The following is a 24,752-nucleotide window of genomic DNA, read 5'->3' as shown; positions in this document are numbered from 1 at the left end:
GGCATCCTGTTGTAAAACGGATTCTTATGATTTAAAATCTCGCGTCAGGAAGGGCAACCGGTCGTAAAACGAATTCTTGCGATTTAAAATACCTGCGTCAGGAGGAGGCACTCGGCTTTAAAACGTATTTTTAATCCCGGCCCTGCTACGTTACGAACCACATCTAGCTGTAAAAACAGGAGCTTCAAACATTTACAGTTTTAAGCTTTAGGAACGGGTTACATTTTCTGTTCTACTGCATAGAACACTATCTTTGAAGTTGTATCGGCGCAGTGATTCAGAGCGAGTGCGGAATGCATGTGTTAGCTGAAATTGTACACGTATCTTCCGGCTACACTAACCTTGAACAAAGACACGGTGTGCTGATGAGCGACTTGTAACTCACCGTGTAAGCTCCTAGCATAATTGTACGGAGAGGTTAAAACACATCAACAGCCCTTACTTAATGCTGGCTTTTTTGCACACCCCGCCTCTTAGATCATACACCATAGTTTTACGACCGGTTACCCTTCCTGACTAGGATTTTAAATCGCAGTATGCGCGATAAATTTGTTGTAGCGGGTTTTATAACTAGATGTCCCGGTACCGGCACATAGCCTACTCCTACCGAAGAAGCCTGCACAAGGCTTATTACCTCCATCCGACAGATGAATCACCATCAACGTCTTGAACTCAAAATCATTTTCGAAGGAGTCTGCACAAGGTTTAACGCCCCCTATCAACAGCCCTTACTTAACGCTGGCTTTTTGCACACCCCGCCTCTTAGATCATACACCATAGTTTTACGACCGGTTACCCTTCCCGACTAGGATTTTAAATCGCAGTATACGCGATAAATTTGTTATAGCGGGTTTTATAACTAGATGTCCTGGTACCGGCACATAGCCTACTCCTACCGAAGAAGCCTGCACACAGCTTAACGCCTCCATCCGACAAATGAATCACCCTCAACACTCTTGTACTTACAATCATATTCGAAGGAGTCTGCATAAGGTTTAACGTCCCCTATCAACAGCCCTTACTTAATGCAGGCTTTTTTGCACACCCCGCCTCTTAGATCATACACCATAGTTTTACGACCCGCTACCCTTCCTGACTAGGATTTTAAATCGATAACTAGATATCCCAGTGCCGGCACATAGCCTTCTCCTACCGAAGAAGCCTGCACATAGCTTAACGCCTCCATCCGACAAATGAATCACCCTCAACACTCTTCAATCATTCCCGCTACTTCGGGAGATAGCAGGTTCGAACTGGAAGCCGTAAAAAAATAGCAAATGCTAGGCGAGGGACCTGCGCGATCGTCATTACATGATCTAGCTAAATGTAGTTTTAGCTCAATACCTTTAAGTACCTACAGGTAAGGAATACCGCGGATGTAGCTTAGTACCCTCCCGTTTAAGTCCAGAAGTCGAGGATCGCGCGCTAACTTTCCAAGGCTCGATCCGCTGCAGAACTCTTAAATTCTGACACCTCGGCATCAACAGGAGGTTCGATTCCGGCTTAAATACGTCAGCCTGCGGGACTTCAGGAGAGCTCTTGTTGCATAAACACTTCGTTCCGACTGTACTGCAGTTGTCAGCGATTTTCACATCCGCTTGGTAACAAGCAGCATATTTACTCGCTGCAGTCTGCGTGAAGCGCTCACAGTTCTCTGTATGCGTTTATCACGCACACATCTCCCGTCTAAGTACTGTCTGCTGTGAATATTATTCTTCAGACTTTATCTTAAGGTAAGGTAGAACTGTTAGTTACTGTTCGCAAAGCAACTTCTATGCTAGGCAATAGACATCTACATTCATATATGTTTGTTCTTTTCTTTTTTTAGGTACCGTTCGAGTTACAGGCTTGAAAGTACGCATTTTATTCATCCGAGTAACAGTCTGCAGCACGTGCATTTTTAAGGTATGTTTACGAACTTTGAGTTGTAAAGATAGCTAGGTTAACTGATGTACCCTACACTACATTCATATATGTTTGTTCTTTTCTTTTAGGTACGACCAGAATATTATCATTCGAGTTACAGGCTTGAAAGTACGCATTTTATTTATCCGAGTAACAGTCCGCAGCACGTGCATTTTTAAGGTATGTTTTCGAACTTTGAGTTGTAAAGATAGCTAGGTTAACTGATGTACCCTACACTACATTCATATATGTTTGTTCGTTTCTTTTACGCACGACCAGAATATTATCATTCGAGTTACAGGCTTGAAAGTACGCATTTTATTCATCCGAGTAACAGTCTGCAGTGCGAAGATTTTAAGGTATGTCTGACCTCTATTCGTTGAAACTTGGTTTCTTCCGAACATCGTAACTTTAAGCTAATCATAAATAGTTGTTCTCTTCAATCCTCATGCTATAGACGAGGTTAATCTTATAATTTCAAACACGCACACATAGCTATGTCTGTCCTCAACAGGCTGAAACTTGGTTTCTTCTAAAACATCGTAACTTTAGTCTATTGATAAATAGTCGTTCTCTTCAATCCTCATGCTATAGACGAGGTTAATTTTATAATTTCAAACACACACATAGCTATGTCTGCCCTCAACAGGCTGAAACTTGGTTTCTTCTAAAACATCGTAACTTTAAGCTAATCATAAATAGTTGTTCTCTTCAATCCTCATGCTATAGGCGAGGTTAATCTTATAATTTCAAAAACGCACACATAGCTATGTCTGTCCTCAACAGGCTGAAACTTGGTTTCTTCTAAAACATCGTAACTTTAGTCTATTGATAAATAGTCGTTCTCTTCAATCCTCATGCTATAGACGAGGTTAATTTTATAATTTCAAACACACACATAGCTATGTCTGTCCTCAACAGGCTGAAACTTGGTTTCTTCCGAACATCATAACTTTAGTCTATTGATAAATAGTCGTTCTCTTCAATCCTCATGCTATAGACGAGGTTAATTTTATAACTTCAAACACGCACACATAGCTATGTCTGACCTCAACAGGCTGAAACTTGGTTTCTTCCGAACATCGTAACTTTAGTCTATATAAATAGTTATTTTCTTTAATCAGCATGTCATAGAAGAGGTTAATCTTATAATTTCAAACTCATAGAAATGTCCGACCTCTATACATTGAAACTTGGTTTCTTCCGAACATCTTAACTTTAAGCTAATCATAAATAGTTGTTCTCTTCAATCCTCATGCTATAGACGAGGTTAATCTTATAATTTCAAACTCACAGCAATGCCCGACCTCTATACATTGAAACTTGGTTTCTTCCGAACATCGTAACTTTAGTCTATTGATAAATAGTCGTTCTCTTCAATCCTCATGCTATAGGCCTGGTTAATTTTATAATTTCAAACACACACATAGCTATGTCTGTCCTCAACAGGCTGAAACTTGGTTTCTTCCGAACATCATAACTTTAGTCTATTGATAAATAGTCGTTCTCTTCAATCCTCATGCTATAGACGAGGTTAATTTTATAACTTCAAACACGCACACATAGCTATGTCTGACCTCAACAGGCTGAAACTTGGTTTCTTCCGAACATCGTAACTTTAGTCTATATAAATAGTTATTTTCTTTAATCAGCATGTCATAGAAGAGGTTAATCTTATAATTTCAAACTCATAGAAATGTCCGACCTCTATACATTGAAACTTGGTTTCTTCCGAACATCTTAACTTTAAGCTAATCATAAATAGTTGTTCTCTTCAATCCTCATGCTATAGACGAGGTTAATCTTATAATTTCAAACTCACAGCAATGCCCGACCTCTATACATTGAAACTTGGTTTCTTCCGAACATCGTAACTTTAGTCTATTGATAAATAGTCGTTCTCTTCAATCCTCATGCTATAGGCCTGGTTAATTTTATAATTTCAAACACACATAGCTATGTCTGACCGTAACAGGCTGAAACTTGGTTTCTTCTAAAACATCGTAACTTTAGTCTATTCATAAATAGTCGTTCTCTTCAATCCTCATGCTATAGAAGAGGTTAATCTTATAATTTCAAACTCACAGCCATGTCCGACCTCTATACGTTGAAACTTGGTTTCTTCCGAACATCGTAACTTCCGCCTAATCTCTATTGGTCGTTCTCTTTTCAGATGTTCCCCTGCTGTGAGGAATGTAATGTAACGTTTACAAGCCGTGATAACTTCATGCGCCATATGAAATCAAAACACCCTAGCATAACATCTGCTTTATGTAAAGTTTGTAGTGTGTATTTCGCTAACGTAGAGCGATACGAGGCTCACTTAGTAGAGGTACACCAAATATCTACTTGCCCTCAGGTAGTAGTAGGGAAAAAGCGTGCAGCTACTGATGTAGCTATAGAGAGTACTAGTAGTAAAAAACCTAGAAAAAATCATGAACATCAAACTATTCACTGCGAGCACTGTAACACTGATGTACCATCTTCACATTTTTAGGGGCACTTACGGAGTAATGCACATAAAAATAATGCGTGTAGAAGTGGTAGTAACGCAAACATCGAGGAAATTAATACAGCATTTAAAAGAAGGATTGCTAGTTACAGAATTCGCACCAGTCAAAAGTTTCAGAGCACTTCAAACTTTTTAAATTACGTTCAACCGGATGTACAACAGCTTCTTGCTAAATCTTTGTCCAATCATAATTTATTTAAAGTTAATTTTGAACTTTTCGCCTTGTACATTAAAAGCACGGATGAATCCGAAATAACGGACATTAAATCATTTAATACGAAGAATTTTGTCATAAGTGAGTCGACTAATTTTGGTGATGTACTTAGGGATGTCTCTAACATTATTTCAACTAAGAGCGAGGAATTTCAGGAAAAGGAATCAGGGTGGGCTTTAGTTGAGATAATGTATCTAGAAGTTAACATCAATAAGTACAATCCCATGCGAGGTTCATCGTACATCGAGCTGCCGACATGGATTCAGCGAAAAGAAGCTGTTGTAAACATCCAAAACAATGACGAAGCATGTTTTGCATGGGCGGTGATGTCGGCTATAAATCCTGTGAAACGGAATGTAGCGAATAGAACATCATCTTATCCACACTATTCAACGCAACTAAATTTCGATAGTATAGAATTTCCTGTGCAGTTAAAAGATATTAAGCGCTTTGAGGAACTAAATAACATTAGCATTAATGTGTAAAGTGTAGAGAAAAAGTCTGTAGTAGGTCCTCTGTATTATACATGTCATAAGAAGAGAACTCATGTTAATTTACTCTATATTGAAAACAGTAGAATAGCCACATTTGCTGGATTAAAAATCTGAGTAGACTTGTTGGTAGTCAGTTGTCAAACAGGTGTAACAAAGAGTGGCTATGTGATGGATGCTTGCAGTATTTTAGAACTGAAGATCAGTTAACGAAGCATTCCAAGAATGACTGCAATCATGTACGTACAGAGATACCTTCTACAGGCAATAATGTTTTAAAATTTACAAATTTTCACAAGCAGATGTGGGTACCGTTCGTGATTTATGCAGACTTTGAAGCCATCCTCACGCCATGCAACACATGCTTACCTAATCCTGACAACTCTTTCACTAATACTACGCACAAGCATGTCCCGTATAGCTTCGCGTATTACATCAAGTGCAGTTACGATAGTACGCTTAACAAGTTAGAGCTGTATCGAGGACATGATGCTGCTAAAGTATTTTTAGAAAGACTTGAAAGTGATGCAGTTCGTCTTGGTCGTATTCTAAATAGTAATATTCCTATGAAGCCACTCACCGAAATTCAGTTAAATGATCATGAACGTGCTACAAAGTGTAGCATTTGTGATGGGGAATTTTCCGAAAATGACCCTAAAGTTTTTGATCATGATCATTTAACTGGTTTCTACAGATGTGCCGCTCATTATAGCTGTAATCGTAAGTATAGAGTTCCTAAATTTATCCCTGTAATTTTTCATAACTTATCTGGTTACGACTCTCATTTCATCATTTCACAATTTGGAGCTTCAGATGAAAAAGTAGATATAATCCCTCAGAATAAAGAGCGGTACATTGCGTTTGCAAAGTCTGTAAAAGTAAATGCTGAGCATTCTATAAAACTGAGATTCCTTGACTCGTTTCGCTTTATGGCGAGTAGCCTCGATAAACTTTCTAGTCATTTACAACCTGAACAATTTACGGAAATTCGACGCGTTTTTCCCGAAGAAGCGCAGTTTAATTTACTTCGGCGTAAGGGTATTTTTTGTTATGAATATCTCGACTGCTTAGAACGCCTCGAAGAACGTGCCTTACCATCGAAACAATCCTTTTACAGCTCGCTGAATTCAGCAGATATTAGTGATGATGACTATTTACATGCACAACATATCTGGGAGCAGTTCCACATTCAAACGCTGGGTGAATACTCCGATTTATATTTAAAGACGGATGTACTTTTGTTAGCTGATGTTTTTGAAAATTTTCGCTGTGTTTGCAAGAAAACCTACAGCTTTGACCCATGTCAGTATTTTACTGCGCCTGGGTTAAGTTGGGACGCGATGTTAAAACACACGCAGGTGAATTTGGAACTGCTAACTGATATTGATATGGTGCACTTTATAAAATCATCTATTCGAGGCGGTCTAAGTCAGTGCAGCGGGCGGTATTCTAAGGCAAATAATAAGTACATGCCGAGTTTCGATTCTAGCCAGGAATCTCAGTATATCGTTTACCTCGATGCTAATAATCAGTATGGGTGGGCGATGAGTCAGCATCTACCGGTGAGTGGTTTCCGCTGGCTAACGCAGTGCGAAATTGATGCTTTACAGCTACACGCCCTAGGCGATGAAGCTGATAAAGGCTATTTCCTCGAAGTTGACTTACAGTATCCTAAAGAGTTACACACTTCTCATAATGACCTACCGTTCTGCCCTGAAAATATGAAGCCCCCGTACATCGCATCAACGACGAAAATGCTAATTGCTAATTTGTGCGATAAATCTAAGTATATCATTCATTACCGAAATTTAAAACAGTGTTTGCAGCATGGTTTGAAGTTATCCAAAATTCATCGCGTACTAGAATTTAATCAGTCACCGTGGCTAAAGCCATATATCGATCTGAACAATAATTTAAGAACGAATGCGGTTAACGAGTTTGAAAAAGATTTCTACAAGCTCATGAATAACAGTGTGTTTGGTAAGACTATGGAAAATGTTGACAAACGCGTTGATGTAAAATTGATTACAAACTGGGATAATATTAAGAAAAGGTATGGTGCTAACTATTTAATAAGTAAACCAAATTTCCACAGCTGCACCATCATACATGAGAATTTAGTTATTATACAGATGAATCGTGTTAAGATTAAGTATGACAAACCTACCTACGTCGGCTTTGCAGTACTTGAATTGGCTAAAACACTCATGTATGAATTCCATTACGATTATATGATGAAGAAGTACGCGCATAATGCGCAATTGCTCTACACAGATACCGATTCGTTTATTTATCAAATCAAAACTGATGACTATTACAATGATATAAAGCCAGACTTGGGTAGGTTTGATACAAGTAACTATCCTGCAAATAATCAATATCATCTACCGCTAGTGAACAAAAAGGTTCTAGGTAAAATGAAAGATGAATGTGCTGGGAATATTATCCAAGTCATATTGCATAAAACTCTTAAATGAATTACAAATAAAGAGATTGAAGGGGGTTAAAAAGAATGTCGTTCAGAATCAGCTAAGTTTCGAAAACTATAACAATTGCATTAAAAGTAATCCACCTGTTTTGCATAAGCAAAGGTCTGTCATTAGAAGCAAGAAGCACCAGTTGTACACTCATTTAATTAGTAAGGTAGCCCTTAATAATGTTGATTGTAAACGGTTTGTCATTCCAAATTCTACCAACACGCTAGCCTGGGGGCATAGTAGTATTGATAGGTACTACTTTACATAAAGCAGATGTGTGTGTAAACATTATGCTAGAGGTGTGTACTTACGTTACGCTGTCTTACATCACAATTCACTGTACATATTGTAGGGAGATTTACGCTGAGAGAGTAGTACGGCAAGTTTGAACTTGTACATTCAAGAATCACATCGAGAAGTACGCAAACATCACTAGGGTAAAACGATTCGAGATAAAACTTGTACATACAAGATGTAAATAAATAATGTAGAATTGGCATATTCTTTTATTTTAGGTTAGGTATTACCTTCCTCCCGCTCCTTATTTGCAAGATAGAGTTTTTGTTTATTACTCAAAGAAGAAAAGCAAGAAAGAAGGTGTTGAGCAGATTCGTAAGTATGTTATTGTCTAGCTCATGTTGAGAAGAGATTTTTTTCTAAACAGTGTTTGATTGCAATGCAGTGTTCAACAACATCTAACTATAAACGGTGGTATGTGTTCAAGTCTAAACTTGCAGTACTCATGCTTTTGCAATGCACGTTCGATAGAGATGTAGCTTGATAGAGGAAGAAGAGCAGTTAGTAAGTATGTTGAGAAGATATTTTGCTTTTCTTTCTAAACAGTGCTCTATTCTAGTTATACAATGCAGTGTTCAACAACATCGAACACTAGTATGCAGTTCAAGTTTTGGACCGTAGTATGTGTGTGTGTTCAAGTCTGGAATTTGCCGCCACCACATAGAGGGCAGCACTGTTCTCTCTGGATTAAAGATGGCGGATGACAGCTGTCAGAAAAGCATATAGGTTTGTAAAGCACGTGGAATTTGCCACCGCCACAAAGAGGGCAGCACAGTGATTAAAGATGGCTGCTGTCAAAAAAGCATGTTGATTTGTTTCCAAACAAGAGCACGTGGAATTTGCCGCCACCACATAGAGGGCAGCACTGTTCTCTCTGGATTAATGATGGCGGATGACAGCTGTCAAAGGTAAGTAGCTAAAGAGGGGGCAGCACGGTGATTAAAGATGGCTGCTGTCAAAAAAAGCATGTTGATTTGTTTCCAAACAAGAGCACGTGGAATTTGCCGCCACCACATAGAGGGCAGCACTGTTCTCTCTGGATTAAAGATGGCGGATGACAGCTGTCAGAAAAGCATATAGGTTTGTAAAGCACGTGGAATTTACCGCCATCACATAGAGGGCAGCACGGTGATTAAAGATGGCTGCTGCCAAAAAAGCATTTTTCAAATTATCCGCCACCACAAAGAGGGCAGCACTGCGCTCTATAGATTAAAGATGGCTGGTGACAGCTGCACGTGGCTTTGTTTATCTCACGCTAGTGAGGTTAAGTTGGTAGCACTAAGGTTTAGGCCCGCCAAGATGGCAGCACTGCGGATGACAGGTGACGAATTTACATCTACTACGATAAAGAGGGCAGCACAGTGCTCTGTAGTTTCAAGATGGCGGATGACAGCTGTCAAAAAAGCACGTGGCTGTCAAAAAGCACGTGGCTTTGTTTACCACGCGCTAGTTAGGTTAAGTTGGCACTACTGAGGTTTAGGCCCGTCAAGATGGCAGTACTGAGGTTAGTGATGCGTTGTTGTCTGTCAAAAAGCACGTGGCTGTCAAAAAACACGTGGCTTTGTTTACCTCGCACTAGTTAGGTTAAGTTGGCACTACTGAGGTTTAGGCCCGTCAAGATGGCAGCAGTGAGGTTAGCGATGCGTTGTTGTCGATGACAGCTGTCAAAAAGCACGTGGCTTTGTTTACAAATTCAAATCTCCCGCCAAAATTCAAATTTCCCGCCAGAATTCAAATTTCCCGCGGGAGGAGGCGCCCGAACCATCCAATTATACTACTCATGGCTCTTTAGAAAATTCTTTGATTAATTCTCTGGAAATTTTACTCTACAAATCTTTGGAAAATTCTTGCAACATTTCCGTTGGGTAATTCTTTCACAAATACTTAGAAAATTCGCTTATAAATACTTGGAAAATCTTTGAACATTAAAGTATGAAGGCTTTCACGGCCGGTGTCAATATACTAGTCGAAACGTCTGGGAGAAGCGAGAGGAGTGGACCACGGCATATCAGCCCGGAAGAATTTTATTATATCTTTGAACATTATCGTAAGAAAATTCTTTTAACATTTACTTCGTAAATTCTTTACAATTCCATTGGAAAATTCTTTTAACATTTCATTGGAAAATTCTTGGCAAGTTTTCCCTCCTTCTCAGATTACGTTCGACTGTATTCTTTTTATTAAAAATGTTAAACAATCATTCACTTACTAATTTACTGTGGATAGATAACAGAGTATCACGTAGTGAAACACGCAACAAACGGAATCAAAACCCCACATGACAATAAACCACATGAAAAATCACCAAAAGAAATATCACACATGGATAAACTGTCACACAATTACACAATCTCCCCCAATTATTCATCAGCAGATTTTATCATAGTATCAAGATTATCATTAATATTATATTATTATGTCTCCCTTCAAATTAGGTTGAAGAACCTCGCATTATTCGCAGATAATAGCAATGAATCACCATGACATACGACGAATGACCAAAATAGGATGAATAAAAAACAATCATCACCACCATCAGTTAGAGATACATCGAAGAATGCACTCATCTAGCCTCATGGGAAAAAATTATTGAGTCTTTACACAATACAAGTTGTTGAGCCAAAATTTATTATTATTCCCTGAATAATTAACCATATCACCATAAATCACAATATCCTTGCGACTAACCGCTGCTGGCGTTTAACTCTCAAGAACAACTTTAAATTGTTCCGACTCATTATTATTCCTGAACGCATAGCTATCACCCTCCCTTCACAAGTCATTCTCTACCAATACTGCAATTAAATCATTGCCTTAATATAATCCGATAATTTATTATTATCGTCATGATTTTTAATGAAGTCATACATCATCCTTATTATTATTATTATTATTATTATTATTATTATTATTATTATTATTATTATTATTATTATTATTATTATTATTATTGCACCCGCCAGTCGAGCGGTCAGTGCAAAGTTCTCCCGGTAACTCGGTTTCTTCTCAGGGTATTCTATCTATCGCTCATAAAATCTGAGATTTCATATGTGTTTGTTTTTAACGTGGTTTCGGAAGAGACTCGGTCTGCTGAGACACGCATCATGGGGGAACCTATTCACTCAAGTGAGGACCTGCGGCCGAAAACCTCAAAAAGAATCTCTTTTGTCAAATTCATCAGTTACTTATATCTACTAAACTTATTAGCTAACTTACAAACTAGCTGTTACCCAAAAGGAATTCATAACACAGACACTTTCTAAAAGAATAGTATAAGAACATTTATTGGAATAAATCATGTTCAATGTAAAGTTAATTGTGAATTCTGGGTAGTATTATCTTAATAATCTCAAATAAAGTAAAATAATTAAGATTTTAAATTATTTACACTCATTTTCATTCAATGTTCAAGTTCATATTGATTATTTACTTCTATATTCGTAGCCATGTTCCGAAGTGTATTTGATTTACTCTAATTATATTTAAGAGATCACTGAGCAATCACGGTCTCCATATAAATACTCGATGTGAATACTGTCACGATAATTATATTAATTATTCTCACCACATTTAAGTCAATTCACTGTGATAAAAATTGATGGTTTGCTAAATTGAAACATAATAAAAATTAAATGGGATAAAATCAGATTGCGAATGTAAATCTGACCATATCTTTGCGTATGTATCTCCCAAACAAACTCTTGCGTGAGTATGAAATCGTAAAACTGCTCTCCAAATTTTCCATTCATAAATCTGGACTCTGATTATTTGGTCCTTCGTCTTGAATACTGATAAATAACAACTTACGGGCTAAGACAATACCTCCCTAGAGCCTACGACATATAGCTCCTAACTAACCATTTTCCTATTCTTTATATTTTAAACACTCCAACTCAAATCATATCTGCGTGAAAAGAAATGAACATCTATCTAACTGTTTAGGTAGTTTCCGATCCACACACTCCTCCACCAACGGCTCAATGTGCATTAGCTATCTCCTATTACTCCATATCTCTCATGTGTACGAGCTACTCAACTCGTATGGTCAGTACAGAATGAAATTAACACGTATTATATTGAAATGTCACCACACCAAAGAATATCACATATGTACTTAGTCATGAGTAGAGCTGGGATTTTTATGTAGTATCAAGTGGCATAATATGTACATGAATATGTAACGAAAAGCACCAAAATATGTAGCAAAATATGTAGAGTGGGCAAAATATGTAATATCATATAATTAATATAAACTTACCATTTTGTCAGTTACAACACACTAAACAAGCTTTATATTACATTTTGCAGCACAGTGAACAATTAAGTATTTTTCAATGTTCTTTGGAGTCATATTATATGAATATATCACACACATATTCAATAGAAACTTATTATTTTCAACACTCAAAGCACGTTTATTCCTTAAATTTTGTAGCACAGTGAACTATTAAGTATTTTGCGATGTTCTCTGGGGTCATGGAAAGGTGTTTGTCACTTAGGATGTTCTTATATGCAGGAAAAGATCTTTCAGCATCACATGATGTAACTGGGGCAAATTTTAGGAGCGGAATTTTCGCTGGAGAAATGTCCTCGGGAGGATCAACGTCATCTCCATTTAGAATTCGGCACACACTGTGAAATGTTGAACAACCAGGATTTCTCTTCAACACTTTTTGCAATTTACTCAATACACTTGCACCAGTTTTCCCATGCACAGCACTTAGTTTTTCAATAGCATCCTCTATGATGGCAATAGAATCTTGCAGTGGCAGTCCTGATGTTTCTATACATTTGATGGTTTCTGGAAGCCAGCAGAAGTTGCCCCTGATATAGGTGATTGAGGAGACCACTTTGGAGTCACTAAAGGCAGTTTGTGATTCACTAATAGATACAGCATTTTCAGGATCAAAAGAATCTACCACAGTCTTTATAGCAACTAGATGCTCACTATAGAAGTTAACTGCTTCTATCCATGTCCCCCACCTCGTTAACACTGGTTCCGGCGGCAGTGGTATCTCTGGCAATTGATGTTTGTAACATAGCACTCGTTGTGAAGCTTTTAGAAAAACCTTTTTTGTTGCTGAAATTAATCTATTCACTTGTGGAAACTTAGCTCTAATATCTTCGGCAACACGTTGCAGTCCATGAGCCAAGCATGTAGAATGGAGCATATTGGGATAAAACCCCCTCAAAGCAGTTGCAGCCTTAAGCATATATGCTGCAGCATCAGAATACATCACTAATACCTTTTCCTCTTTCATCTCAGTCAGCCACAGAGCTCTTAATCCATCATTCACAAATCTCGCAATAGTTGAGTGATTTGTATAGTCTAGCTCTTTACAGTAGATCAAACATGGTTTTGAGGCGCTGTCAGGTTGTAGCTTCCCCACCACAAGATTTGCAATAAATCTACCCTTAGCATCTGTTGTTTCATCAACAGCAACCCATATGAAAGAATTTCCTATATGCTGTCTTATGTTGTGCATTACCTCGTCGTAGCAGACTTGAAGATAATTCTTGCGTAGTGTTGATTGGTTAGGAACATGTTGCTTGCAGTATTTTTCCAGAAAAGATGTGAATTCAGGCACTTCAAGTTTATACCATGGAATATTGGCTGCAATCATTGCACTGCATAAGTCTTTATGAAAAGGGTTACTTGAAGGTGAAGGCTGCATCTGTATTAAAAGGATTTGTTTCTTTTGTAGACCTAGCTGTTGGCTTTTTTCTCTATGCAGAGCACTTCGTGCATGTTGCTCAAGCTGGGATTTCATGGAACATGCGATATGTTTATTGCATGCTTGGCAAATCACTACTTTGCCATCAGTTGCAAAGGACTCGTCAACTGAAATTCATGATTTCAACTTTGAAGCCAGCGAGGACGCAGCTGTTCAAAAGAAACTAAAACCTAATTGAGACATTTCAAAGGAAGACAGCTCTAACAACAGATTTGGAAATTCCTAAGTACATAACAAACAGGTCACAGAAATGCGCTTAGAAAAATATTCCTGGAAACTACAACATGAAAGTGGCTAGTTGTAAAGCAATTAACTCTAAAAGGGATGAAAGATTTAAGACTGGCACATGTAAAGTAACAGTTTTTCTGCAGCTTATTAGAACCTTTAGAATAACCTATTTCGCAAGGTTCTCTACCTGCACCTATCATCCTCTCAAATACCTGTCACTCATAATTACCTTAATCCCCCTGTTGAGAGAACAGACAACAGCCCCACAATAAGTGTGAAACTTCAATTCAGCAATTTATTATATATGAAAACAGGAAAACGCTAAAATATGTAATTTTATGTAATATCAATAAGAATATGTAGAATACCCACGGATATAAAAAAAATATGTTAAATGAAATTCAGTACTAATAACCCTAATATAGTGTTTCGTGAACATATGACTTTTCCCAGCACCTAAATAGCAAGGAACAAAATATGTAATTACATAGAAATCCCAGCTCTAGTCATGAGCCTAGTTAAACCGTATGTTAAAGAACTCTCTTGTATTCGCTACATACCATTTACCAATGTCAGACAAAAACATGTCACGATTCACAATTCTACCATAATACATGTCAATCTTACCTTAAAATGGGTCATCTGCGCGATGTTCACTCTTTTGATATACTCTTTCCATATGACACAGAAACTCACCTCATGTTAATCTAACACAACGTTTCCTCGGCGAATAGCAATTCTTTCTCATACCGCAGAACATAAACAAACATCTTCATTTCAAATATTCCTTAATATACTCCGAGAAATAACCATATTTTAACACCATTCCAATATACATTATCATTCCACTGGCATACTTATTGCCGTACGTATATCGCCGATTACTCTTAAAGCTATATGCCAAACATTTTAGAATTGCCTTATCATAAACGCATTTTAATAACCTCTTATCTTACAACAGCAGTTGGAGTTCAATGCCCTCTTTCTATAAAGAAAGGAATACGTAACTTAACTATATTCATCTGTGTCGCGCAGGTAAATTCGTGACGTAATCATAGTACAAGTAATACGAGATTAATCGAAGTTTCACTAGTTGTATAGACTCATTGCTATTAGATCTTCACAAGTAACACTTCTTTCATTTACACATGCTAGTTTCTACTGTATGTATGCAAGTGCGGTAGCATGTATATGATATAATAGAATTCTAATTCTACACTGCCATCTTCTCTTATAGCCTTAAATATCTCACACTTCACTTTATGATTCACACACATTCTTAATTCATAAATATCACCAATTAATCAGCACATGCCGAAGTTAGAGTGAGGGTGTTGATTGCAAGAAACTACTCTACTAAAAAAATGTAAAGACTTAGCTCGTCAGATGTTATGTTTGGTCTGGTTGTCGCTCCATTCCTTGGTTGTGGTTAGACCCTCTGTTAGGATCTGGATCTCCGGTTGGACAACGTCTTCCCGGTCATCGGCTGGTCATATGGCTGGTCGGTCCATTCCTCATCGGCTGGTCATCTGGCTGGCCGGTCCATTCCTCATCGGTGGTCATCTGGCTGGCCGGTCCATTCCTCATCGGCTGGTCATCTGGCTGGCCGGTGCCTATCCCCAGTTCAGTTCATCATGTAGATTTAGCAAGCAGTCATCATTCCAAATCTGCAGACAGCGTAGAAAATTCCTTTTGCGGAGCAATCAGTCATGATATATTCCATTGTTCTACTGCTTATTCTTAACGAAGAAATTTTCTTCAGTTGGGATAAGATCTCCGTATATATATATTAATTTTATAACAACAGGGGTAACTTCCTTCCCATACGAAATTATCGGTCCTCCGATATAGTGAGTCCTTCTTCGCCAATCGCAGAGTGGTTGCTCACCGGATCCAAGTCAGATGTATCTCACCGCGATTTACTTATTTTTATAATATCTCGTCTCTTTTATAATGTACGCGCCGGTGAATTATTTTGTCAGATTTGATCGTCGATCGTAAAATAGTCAATATCTTCTTCAGAAGTTTAGGATAATCTTCCGATGTAAAGCTTAGCTTGTACTTGCGTCTTTCTTCTGCCGTTGAAATTTTTAGAGTATATTTTTTTTAACAATTAGTCCGCTGCTATATTTTTTATAAAACAATCCAACTGAGCCTCTACTGTCCTGCAGTGTCTTCCAAAACAGTCCGTTCCGTAACGTGCATGGTCTCCTATATACCGTATTAATGAGAAGTTCATTGCCTTAATAGATCGCATGGGCCATACCTTCCTACGCCGCCATTTTGTAAATGGTCTACGAGATGCGAACGGGCACATTATTATTATTATTATTATTATTATTATTATTATTATTATTATTATTATTATTATTATTATTATTATTAGCTTTCACTTGCCCGTAATCCATTTTGGAAGACCTTAATTACACGTAACCTCGTGAAATTCACTAACAACTGGGGTTATCAATCACTGAATCAACACAGCAATATTCCAAGAAATCAACAAAATGAGATCAATGAATGAATAAATCAATGACTACCACAATTTAAATACTACATCTCTAACACAATCTACGTTTCATTATATAAGAATACAATCCAACTAGCAATCTACCGAAAGAAAGTAAAATGTGACAAGAGTACTTATTATTCCGATGTAAATCTCCGGCGTCTTGAATGTAGGTGTAGATGTAAGTTATGGCGGGTTGTTCATCGTGCTGGCTAACACACATCAGGATTCCTGTGCAGTCAAATCACTCGAGCGGTGTTTTAGAATTCCCCAGGATTTCCATGATGACGACTGGCCTTCGTTGATGTTGCTGAAACTAGAAATTTATATTAAAATTGGATCCTCACTCGTGGTAGTCTAATAGTTTGCCTTACAATACTTAACTGGGGCAATGATGTACAATGTGGTTCAACCCTACAGAAAGCTTCAAATCTTGGCCTCATTTATCAGTTTACAGCACTTCGTTGAGTAGTCGTAATCTCGAATATTCCACTATATTACTGTTGAAAACGATGTTCCTCGGCCAGGTTTACTCTCTAATGATTATCTTCCCTTGTAATACCTAATAGAATATTCCATAAGTTTCTGCGGCAAAACTCGACGTAACGTCTTGCAGTGACTGTCCGTGGTTTGGAACCTTTCACCCAGGCAAATGTACTGCAATGAGATATCGCACTAGGCTGATCCGTCTGTAGAGAAGATTAAATTAGCACACTCGAATACCATAACGTCGTGCAGTACTATCCCATAGTCAACTAATTTCTTCAACAGCTTCTAGCACCCCCTTCCCTGTACACAGTGCCGTGGATGGACTGGAACGAACTAAAACAGTTCGGAGCGTAGACAAAAGGGGAGCGAAAGGACAGAAAGGCAAGAACCCGTAACCCCCACGAATAAAAGAATGGATCAAAGAAACTGGGGTTCATTATAAACACAAATAATATTAAAATGTAAACAAAAATGTGAGGCTGCAGGAAATTGGAGCATCAAGTAGTGTCCCGTTCACGACTCACTTCCGTATGACCACATAAAATTACAAATTCGTTTCAGAAAAATAATGTGACGTGAAACACGTCACCGAAAGAATCAGAAAATGGAACCACGAAAGGGATAATACAGTCGCGCACATCTCAACAGTTAGCTTACGTGCTCCAAGCGAGCGTCCACTCGATGCTAGCGCGTCACAACAACAATTCCAAAGCACAGCCTCCCAAAAGGAGCAGAAGCAAAAGAAAAAGATGTTGCCACAGTTACAAAACAAAAACTAATCGCCGACAATGGAGCAGATAACGGCCTAGAAATATAAAATAGCACACTACACATGGCCCAAACCGCCCAACTAAAACGAAAAATAAAAGAAAAAGAAAGAAAAATTAAAATTACGAGATACGGAGTGTACTATAGACCGTATACAGGCACACACACACACACACACACACACACGCGCGCGCGCATGAAGAAGAAGAGAGACCCAATATAAAATCGACCCAGATCAGGCCGGAGTGTCAAGACGCGACGTATAATTTCGCACAGGACTGCGAGGGATATCATGGGCTCACGAGCTTGGTTCGAACACCACAGATACAATGTTGGACCGCCGCAAAAATAGGCAAGGCTGATCCAAATATATTCGTAGCAATCACAACATTCGTCGACCCGCTGCACGAGACATCCAAATTGCCTCACGTGGACAAACATGGATTAAACCCCGTAGCGTCAAATCACACAATATACCAATGCTCAGCCATGATTTCAAACGATGAGGAAAAGTAGTATAATATACGGGTTCGGCCGCCACCGCCACCTCCGGCTCTCGGGAGAGGCCTCCTCCTCAGCCAGTGGCCTCCTCCTCCTCCTCAGCCAGTGGCCTCCCAGTGGCCACCTCCTCCTCCTCCTCAGCCAGTGGCCTCCCAGTGGCCTCCTCCACCTCAGCCAGAGGCCTCTTCTAGTGCTGCCAACTTAACCTAACTAGCGCGAGATAAACAAAGCCACGTGCTTTTTGACAGACAACAACGCACCGCTAACCTCAGTACTGCCATCTTGACGGGCCTAAACCTCAGTAGTGCCAACTTAACCTAACTAGCATGAGGTAAACAAAGCCACGTGTTTTTTGACAGCCACGTGCTTTTTGACAGATTTGTAAACAAAGCCACGTGCTTTTTGACAGACAACAACGCATCGCAAACCTCAGTACTGCCATCTTGACGGGAATAAACCTCAGTAGTGCCAACTCAACCTAACTAGCTCGAGATAAACAAAGCCACGTGCTTTTTGACAGCCACATGCTTTTTGACAGCTGCCATCCGCCATCTTTAAACTACAGAGCGCTGTGCTGCCCTCTTGCGTCACCTGTCATCGGCAGTGCTGCCATCTTGGCGGGCCTAAACCTTAGTGCTACCAACTTAACCTCACTAGCTCGAGATAAACAAATCCACGTGCTTTTTGACAGCCACGTGCTTTTTTGACAGCTGTCATCCACCATCTTTAATCCATAGAGCACAGTGCTGCCCTCTTTAGCTACTTACCTTTGAAATGTGGTGGCGGATAATTTGAAAAATGCTTTTTGACAGCAGCCATCTTGCATCGCAAACCTCAGTGCTGCCCTCTTTAGCTAGATACCTGTGGTAGCAGACAATTCCACGTGACAGCAGCCATCTTTAATCAAGAGAGCACCGTGCTGCCCTCTATGTGGTGGCGGCAAATTGAAAAATTCCACGTGCTCTTGTTTGGAACCAAACTCACGTGCTTTTTTGACAGCTACCATCCACCATCTTTAATCAACAGAGCACAGTGCTGTACTCTTTAGCTAGATACCTTTGAAATGTGGTGGCGGCAATTTGAAAAATTCTATGTGCTCTTGTTGGGAAACAAAGCCACGTGCTTTTTTGACAGCTGTCATCCGCCATCTTTAATCAATAGAGCACCGTGCTGCTATCATGCGGGCAATTTCATCACCTATCACCCGCCATCTTTAATCTACAGAACACCGTGCTGCCCTCTTTATGGCTACTACCTTAAGCATGTAGTAGCGGGCAATTTGAAAAGTTCTGTTAGCTATCATCCGCCATCTTTGAGCACCGTGCTGCCATCTTTAGCTAGATACCTTTGAAATGTGGTGGCGGCAAATTGAAAAATTCCACATGCTCTTGTTTGGAAACAAACTCACGTGCTTTTTGACAGCTACCATCCGCCATCTTTAATCAACAGAGCATAGTGCTGCCCTCTATGTGGTGGCGGCAAATTCCACATGCTCTTGTTTGGTAAACATAGCCACGTGCTTTTTTGACAGCTATCATCCGCCATCTTTGAGCACCGTGCTGCCCTCTTTATCGCAGTAGATGTAAATTCGTCACCTGTCATACGCAGTGCTGCTATCTTTAGCTAGATACCTTTGAAATGTGGTGGTGGATAATTTAAAAAGAAAAATTCTACAGCAGTCCTCTCTCGACGCTAATTGCATAAGATGGCGGCTATACATGACTCCTTAAGGGTGCTTACGCAAGATGGCTGCTATACACAGGTTCTTATGAGACGCCCTTGGGATGCTTGCGCAAGATGGTGGTTATACAAGGCTCCTTATGAGACACCCTAGTGATGCTTGCGCAAGATGGCGGTTGCTCTTATGAGGCGGCTTAAGGGTCCTTGCACAAGATGGCTAGAGACGCCCTAAGGATGCTTGCGCAAGATGGCGGACACAAGATGGCGGCTATACACGTCTCCTTATGAGACGCCTTAAGGGTGCTTGCGCAAGATGGCTGCTGCTCTTAGCTTAGAGGCTAACGTGTCGTGCTAGTTCGATTCATTAAATTTAGGGCTTAAATGCAAAATGTTAAATATCTCGAAAGCAGTGCACCGTAGAGCAAAACGGACAAACTTTTTCTGCCTAATACCTAGGTTCGCAGTATGAGGAACAAGAAAATCATAGTCTAATGATGGGATCAACGGTTCGGTTCCTACTTAGGCCCTTTTGCATTTGCTCTGTTTTAGCTTGTATTGAAGCGAGTCTTCGTAACATGATCAGGTTTAGCTATGGTAGAGAGTATAACGTGCCGTGCAGGTTCGATTCATTAAATTTGGAGGCTTAAATGCAAAATGTTAAATATCTCGAAAACGATGCATCGTAGAGCAAAACGGACAAAATTTTTCCGCCTAATACGTAGGTTCGTAGTATCAGGAACAAGAAAAAACATAGTCTAATGATGAGATCAACGGTTCGATTCCTACTTAAGCCCTTTGCCATTCGCAGCTATCTATTTCTACAAGATGGTGGCTGCTCTTATGAGAAACAAGATGCCTTGAGACGTCCCAGGGATGCTTACGCAAGATGGCAGACACAAAATGGTGACTATACATAGCTCCTTATGAGACGGCCTAGGGGTGCTCGCACAAGATGGCGGCTACTCTTATGAAGAAAGCTAGCTTAGAGGCTACTGCGCAAGATAACAGCTGCTGTTATGCATGTGGTGGAGGGCAATTTGAAATTCTATGTGCTTAATCAACAGAGCACCCTGCTGCCCTCTTTAGCTGAAATGTGGTGGTGGATAATTTGAAAAATTCTTTTGACAGCTATCATCTTTAAACAAAGGCGACTATACATAGGCTGTTAAGGCCTTATCATTCTCCTCCTCCTCCTCCTCCTCCTCCTTCTCTACCTCCTCCTCCGCCTCTTATGTCAAGGCATAGCTTTATATCGAACAAGTTTAAACCTGCATCGCGAAGGCAAGCGTGTGCAGCGATAACATTATTGTACATGTTTAGACTTTCGAAACATAAGAAGAGTAGAATCAAACGCTGTACTCGATACGACATGTGATCAGAACATTGATTGATGCGTTCAGAAAACAAAATAAGTGATCAAGACTAGAATCGAACAATGTACTCAATACATCATGTGTTTAGAATATGTCAGGGGATACGCTTGTTCTAAGAAGATCAGATTGAAACATAACAAGACTAGAATAGAACACTGTAATCGATGTTGTTAACTTCAACATGTGATCAGAACATTGATTGATGTGTTCAGAACACAAAATAAGTGATCATGACTAGAATCGAACACTGTACTCGATACAACATGTGATCAGAACATTGATCGATGTGTTCAGAACACGAAATAAGTGATCAAGACTAGAATCGAACACTGTACTCAATACAAGATGTGTTTAGAACATGTTAGGGGGTACCCTCGTTCTAAGAAGATCAGAATGAAACATAACAAGACTAGAATCGAACACTGTAATCGATGTTGTTAACCTCAACATATGATCAGAACATTGTTTGATGTGTTCAGAGCAAAAGTACAATTTTGATGATTTGCGCAGCTAACTCGCTCGGTAAACGATATAGCCAAAGTATAACTTCAAATTATTTACCTTCCATCATTCGTCTTGTGTGTAAAAATCAGTCGAACAAGTTATCGCATAAACATGGCTGAAAAAAAATCGTGATAGGGTATGGAACCCAGGGGTTACATCTTATCAGAAGGGCAAAAAGGATGAAAGGACTCTTCCTCCTCCTTACCGCACATTCCTTGGCTAAAGGGCTAATGGGCTAAAGGGCTAATGGGCTAAAGGGCTAAAGGGCTAATGGGCTAAAGGGCTAAAGGGCTAAAGGTGCAACAACCTCATCGATCGCTATCAGCAAGAACGCTTGTACTTTGTTAAGTGTAGAAAATTAATCTTTATTGGTAAATGGTTTTATGTTCAGAACAAGGAATGGAACCTAGGGGTTACGTCTTACGTAATAAAATCCCCGAGGTGCGATGAGTTACGTTTTTCGAACTAGTGTTTGGAACACTGAACTTTTCAAGATGGCAAGAGTGAGGTTAGCAATGTTCTGTTGTTGGATTTTAAATTCCGCGCTACAACATGCATAAGGTGGCAGCCCTTGAGGTTTACTCCCGTAAAGATGGCAAGAGTGAGGTTAGCAATGTTCCGTTGTTGGATTTTTAAAATTCCCCGCTATAACATGCAAAAGGTGGCAGCCTTGAGGTTTACCGCCGCAAAGATGGCAGCAGTGAGGTTAACGACGCTCCATTGTCCTTCAAAGTGAGGTTAGGGTTCGTCAAGAAGACAGCTGTCAAAAAAGCACGTGGCTATGTTTACCAAACAAGAGCACGTGGTCGTGACGTCACGGTCACGTAATCAATCCTTAGCTCGACGTCGCTAAGAGCAGCATTAGGATTAGCTATGCTTAAAAGTCTTGGGAACAGAGCAGCAGTATGAATTGCTATGTTTCAAAGCGTGTACACATCACCTATCGATTTTACATACATCGACCATCGAACTAAACTTCATCCGCTAGATCGTGCTGCTATCTTAGCATGACTTTAAAGTACAATGAATAGCCATGTTTCAAAGCGTGTACACATTACCTATCGATTTTGCACGCATCGACTCTCGTACTAAACTTCTCCCGCTAGATTGTGCTGCTATCTTAGCATGACTAAGATGCATGAACTGAAAGTACGAAGAATAACCATGTTTTAAAGCGTGTACACATTACCTATCGACTTTGCATGTATCGACTCTCGTACTAAACTTCTGCAGGTAGATTGTGCTGCTATCTTAGCATAACTTATACGCATGAACTTAAAGTACAGAGAATAGCTATGTCTCAAAGCGTGTACACATTACTTATTGATTTTGCATGCAACAAATATCGTACTAAACTTCTTCCTCTAGATTGTACTGCTATCTTAGCATAACTTATACACATGAACTTAAAAGTAGAAAGAATAGCCATGTTTCAAAGCGTGTACACATTACTTATTGATTTTGCATGCATCAAATATCGTACTAAACTCCTTCCGCTAGATTGTGCTGCTATCTTAACACAACCTATACGCATGACCTTAAAGTAAAAAGGTGTGTACACATCACCTATCGATTTTGCATGCATCGAATCTCGTACTGAACTTCGTCCGCTAGATTGTGCTGGTATCTTAGCATAACTTATACACATGAACTTAAAAATACAAAGAATAGCCATGTTTCAAAGCGTGTACACATCAACTATCGAATTTGCATGTATTGACTCTCGTACTAAACTCCTTCCGCTAGATCGTGCTGCTATCTTAGCATAACCAATACGCATGACCTTAAAGTAAAAAAGAATAGCCATGTTTCAAAGTGTGTACACATTACCTATCGACTTTGCATGCAACAAATATTGTACTAAACTTCTTCCGCTAGGTTGTGCTGCTATCTTAGCATAACCTGTACGCATGTACTTAAAGTACAAAGAATAGCCATGTTTCAAAGCGTGTACACATTATTTATTGATTTTGCATGCATCAAATCTCGTACTAAATTTATTCCGCTAGATTGTGCTGCTATCTTAGCATAACCTATACCAATGAACTTAAAGTACAATGATTAGTCATGTTTCAAAGCGTGTACACATCAACTATCGAATTTGCATGTATCGACTCTCGTACTAAACTTCTGCAGGTAGATTGTGCTGCTATCTTAGCATAACTAAGACGCATGAACTTAAAGTACAAAGAATAGCTATGTCTCAAAGCATGTACACATTACCTATCGATTTTACAAGCATCGACTCTCGTACTAAACTTCTTCCGCTAGGTTGTGCTGCTATCTTAGCATAACCTATACGCATGGCCTTAAGGTACAAAGAATAGCCATGTTTCAAAGCGTGTACACATTACCTATCGGTTTTGCATGCATTGACTCTCGTACTAAACTTCTTCCGCTAGATTGTGCTGACATCTTAGCATAACTTATACACATGAACTTAAAAGTACAAAGAATAGCCATGTTTCAAAGCATGTACACATTACCTATGGATTTTGCATGCATTGACTCTCGTACTAATCTCCTCCCGCTAGATTGTGCTGCTATCCTAGCATAACCTATACGCATGACCTTAAAGTAAAAAGAATAGCCATGTTTCAAAGTGTGTACACATCACCTATCGATTTGCATGCAACAAATATCGTACTAAACTTCTTCCGCTAGATTGTGCTGCTATCTTAGCATAACTAAGATGCATGAACTGAAAGTACGAAGAATAACCATGTTTTAAAGCGTGTACTCATTACTTATCGATTTTACATACATCGACTCTCGTACTAAACTTCTTGCGCTAGATTGTGCCGCTATCTTAGCATAACCTGTACGCATGAACTTAAAGTACAAAGAATAGCCTTGTTTCGAAGCGTTTACACATTACCTAATGATTTTGCACGAAACGACTATCATACTAAACATTTCCCACTAGATTGTGCTAAAATCATGTAAGTGTGCTGCTATCTTAGCATAACCTATCGATTTTACATGCATCTACTATCGTACTAGACTTCTTCCGCTAGAGCATGTAGCAATCGCTTTTGAGTATCCATAACCCATGTGCATGAACTTAAA

The sequence above is a fragment of the Anabrus simplex genome, chromosome 11, assembly GCF_040414725.1.
Source record: "Anabrus simplex isolate iqAnaSimp1 chromosome 11, ASM4041472v1, whole genome shotgun sequence".
Taxonomy (NCBI): Eukaryota; Metazoa; Arthropoda; class Insecta; order Orthoptera; family Tettigoniidae; genus Anabrus; species Anabrus simplex.
This window is presented reverse-complemented; position numbering follows the sequence as displayed.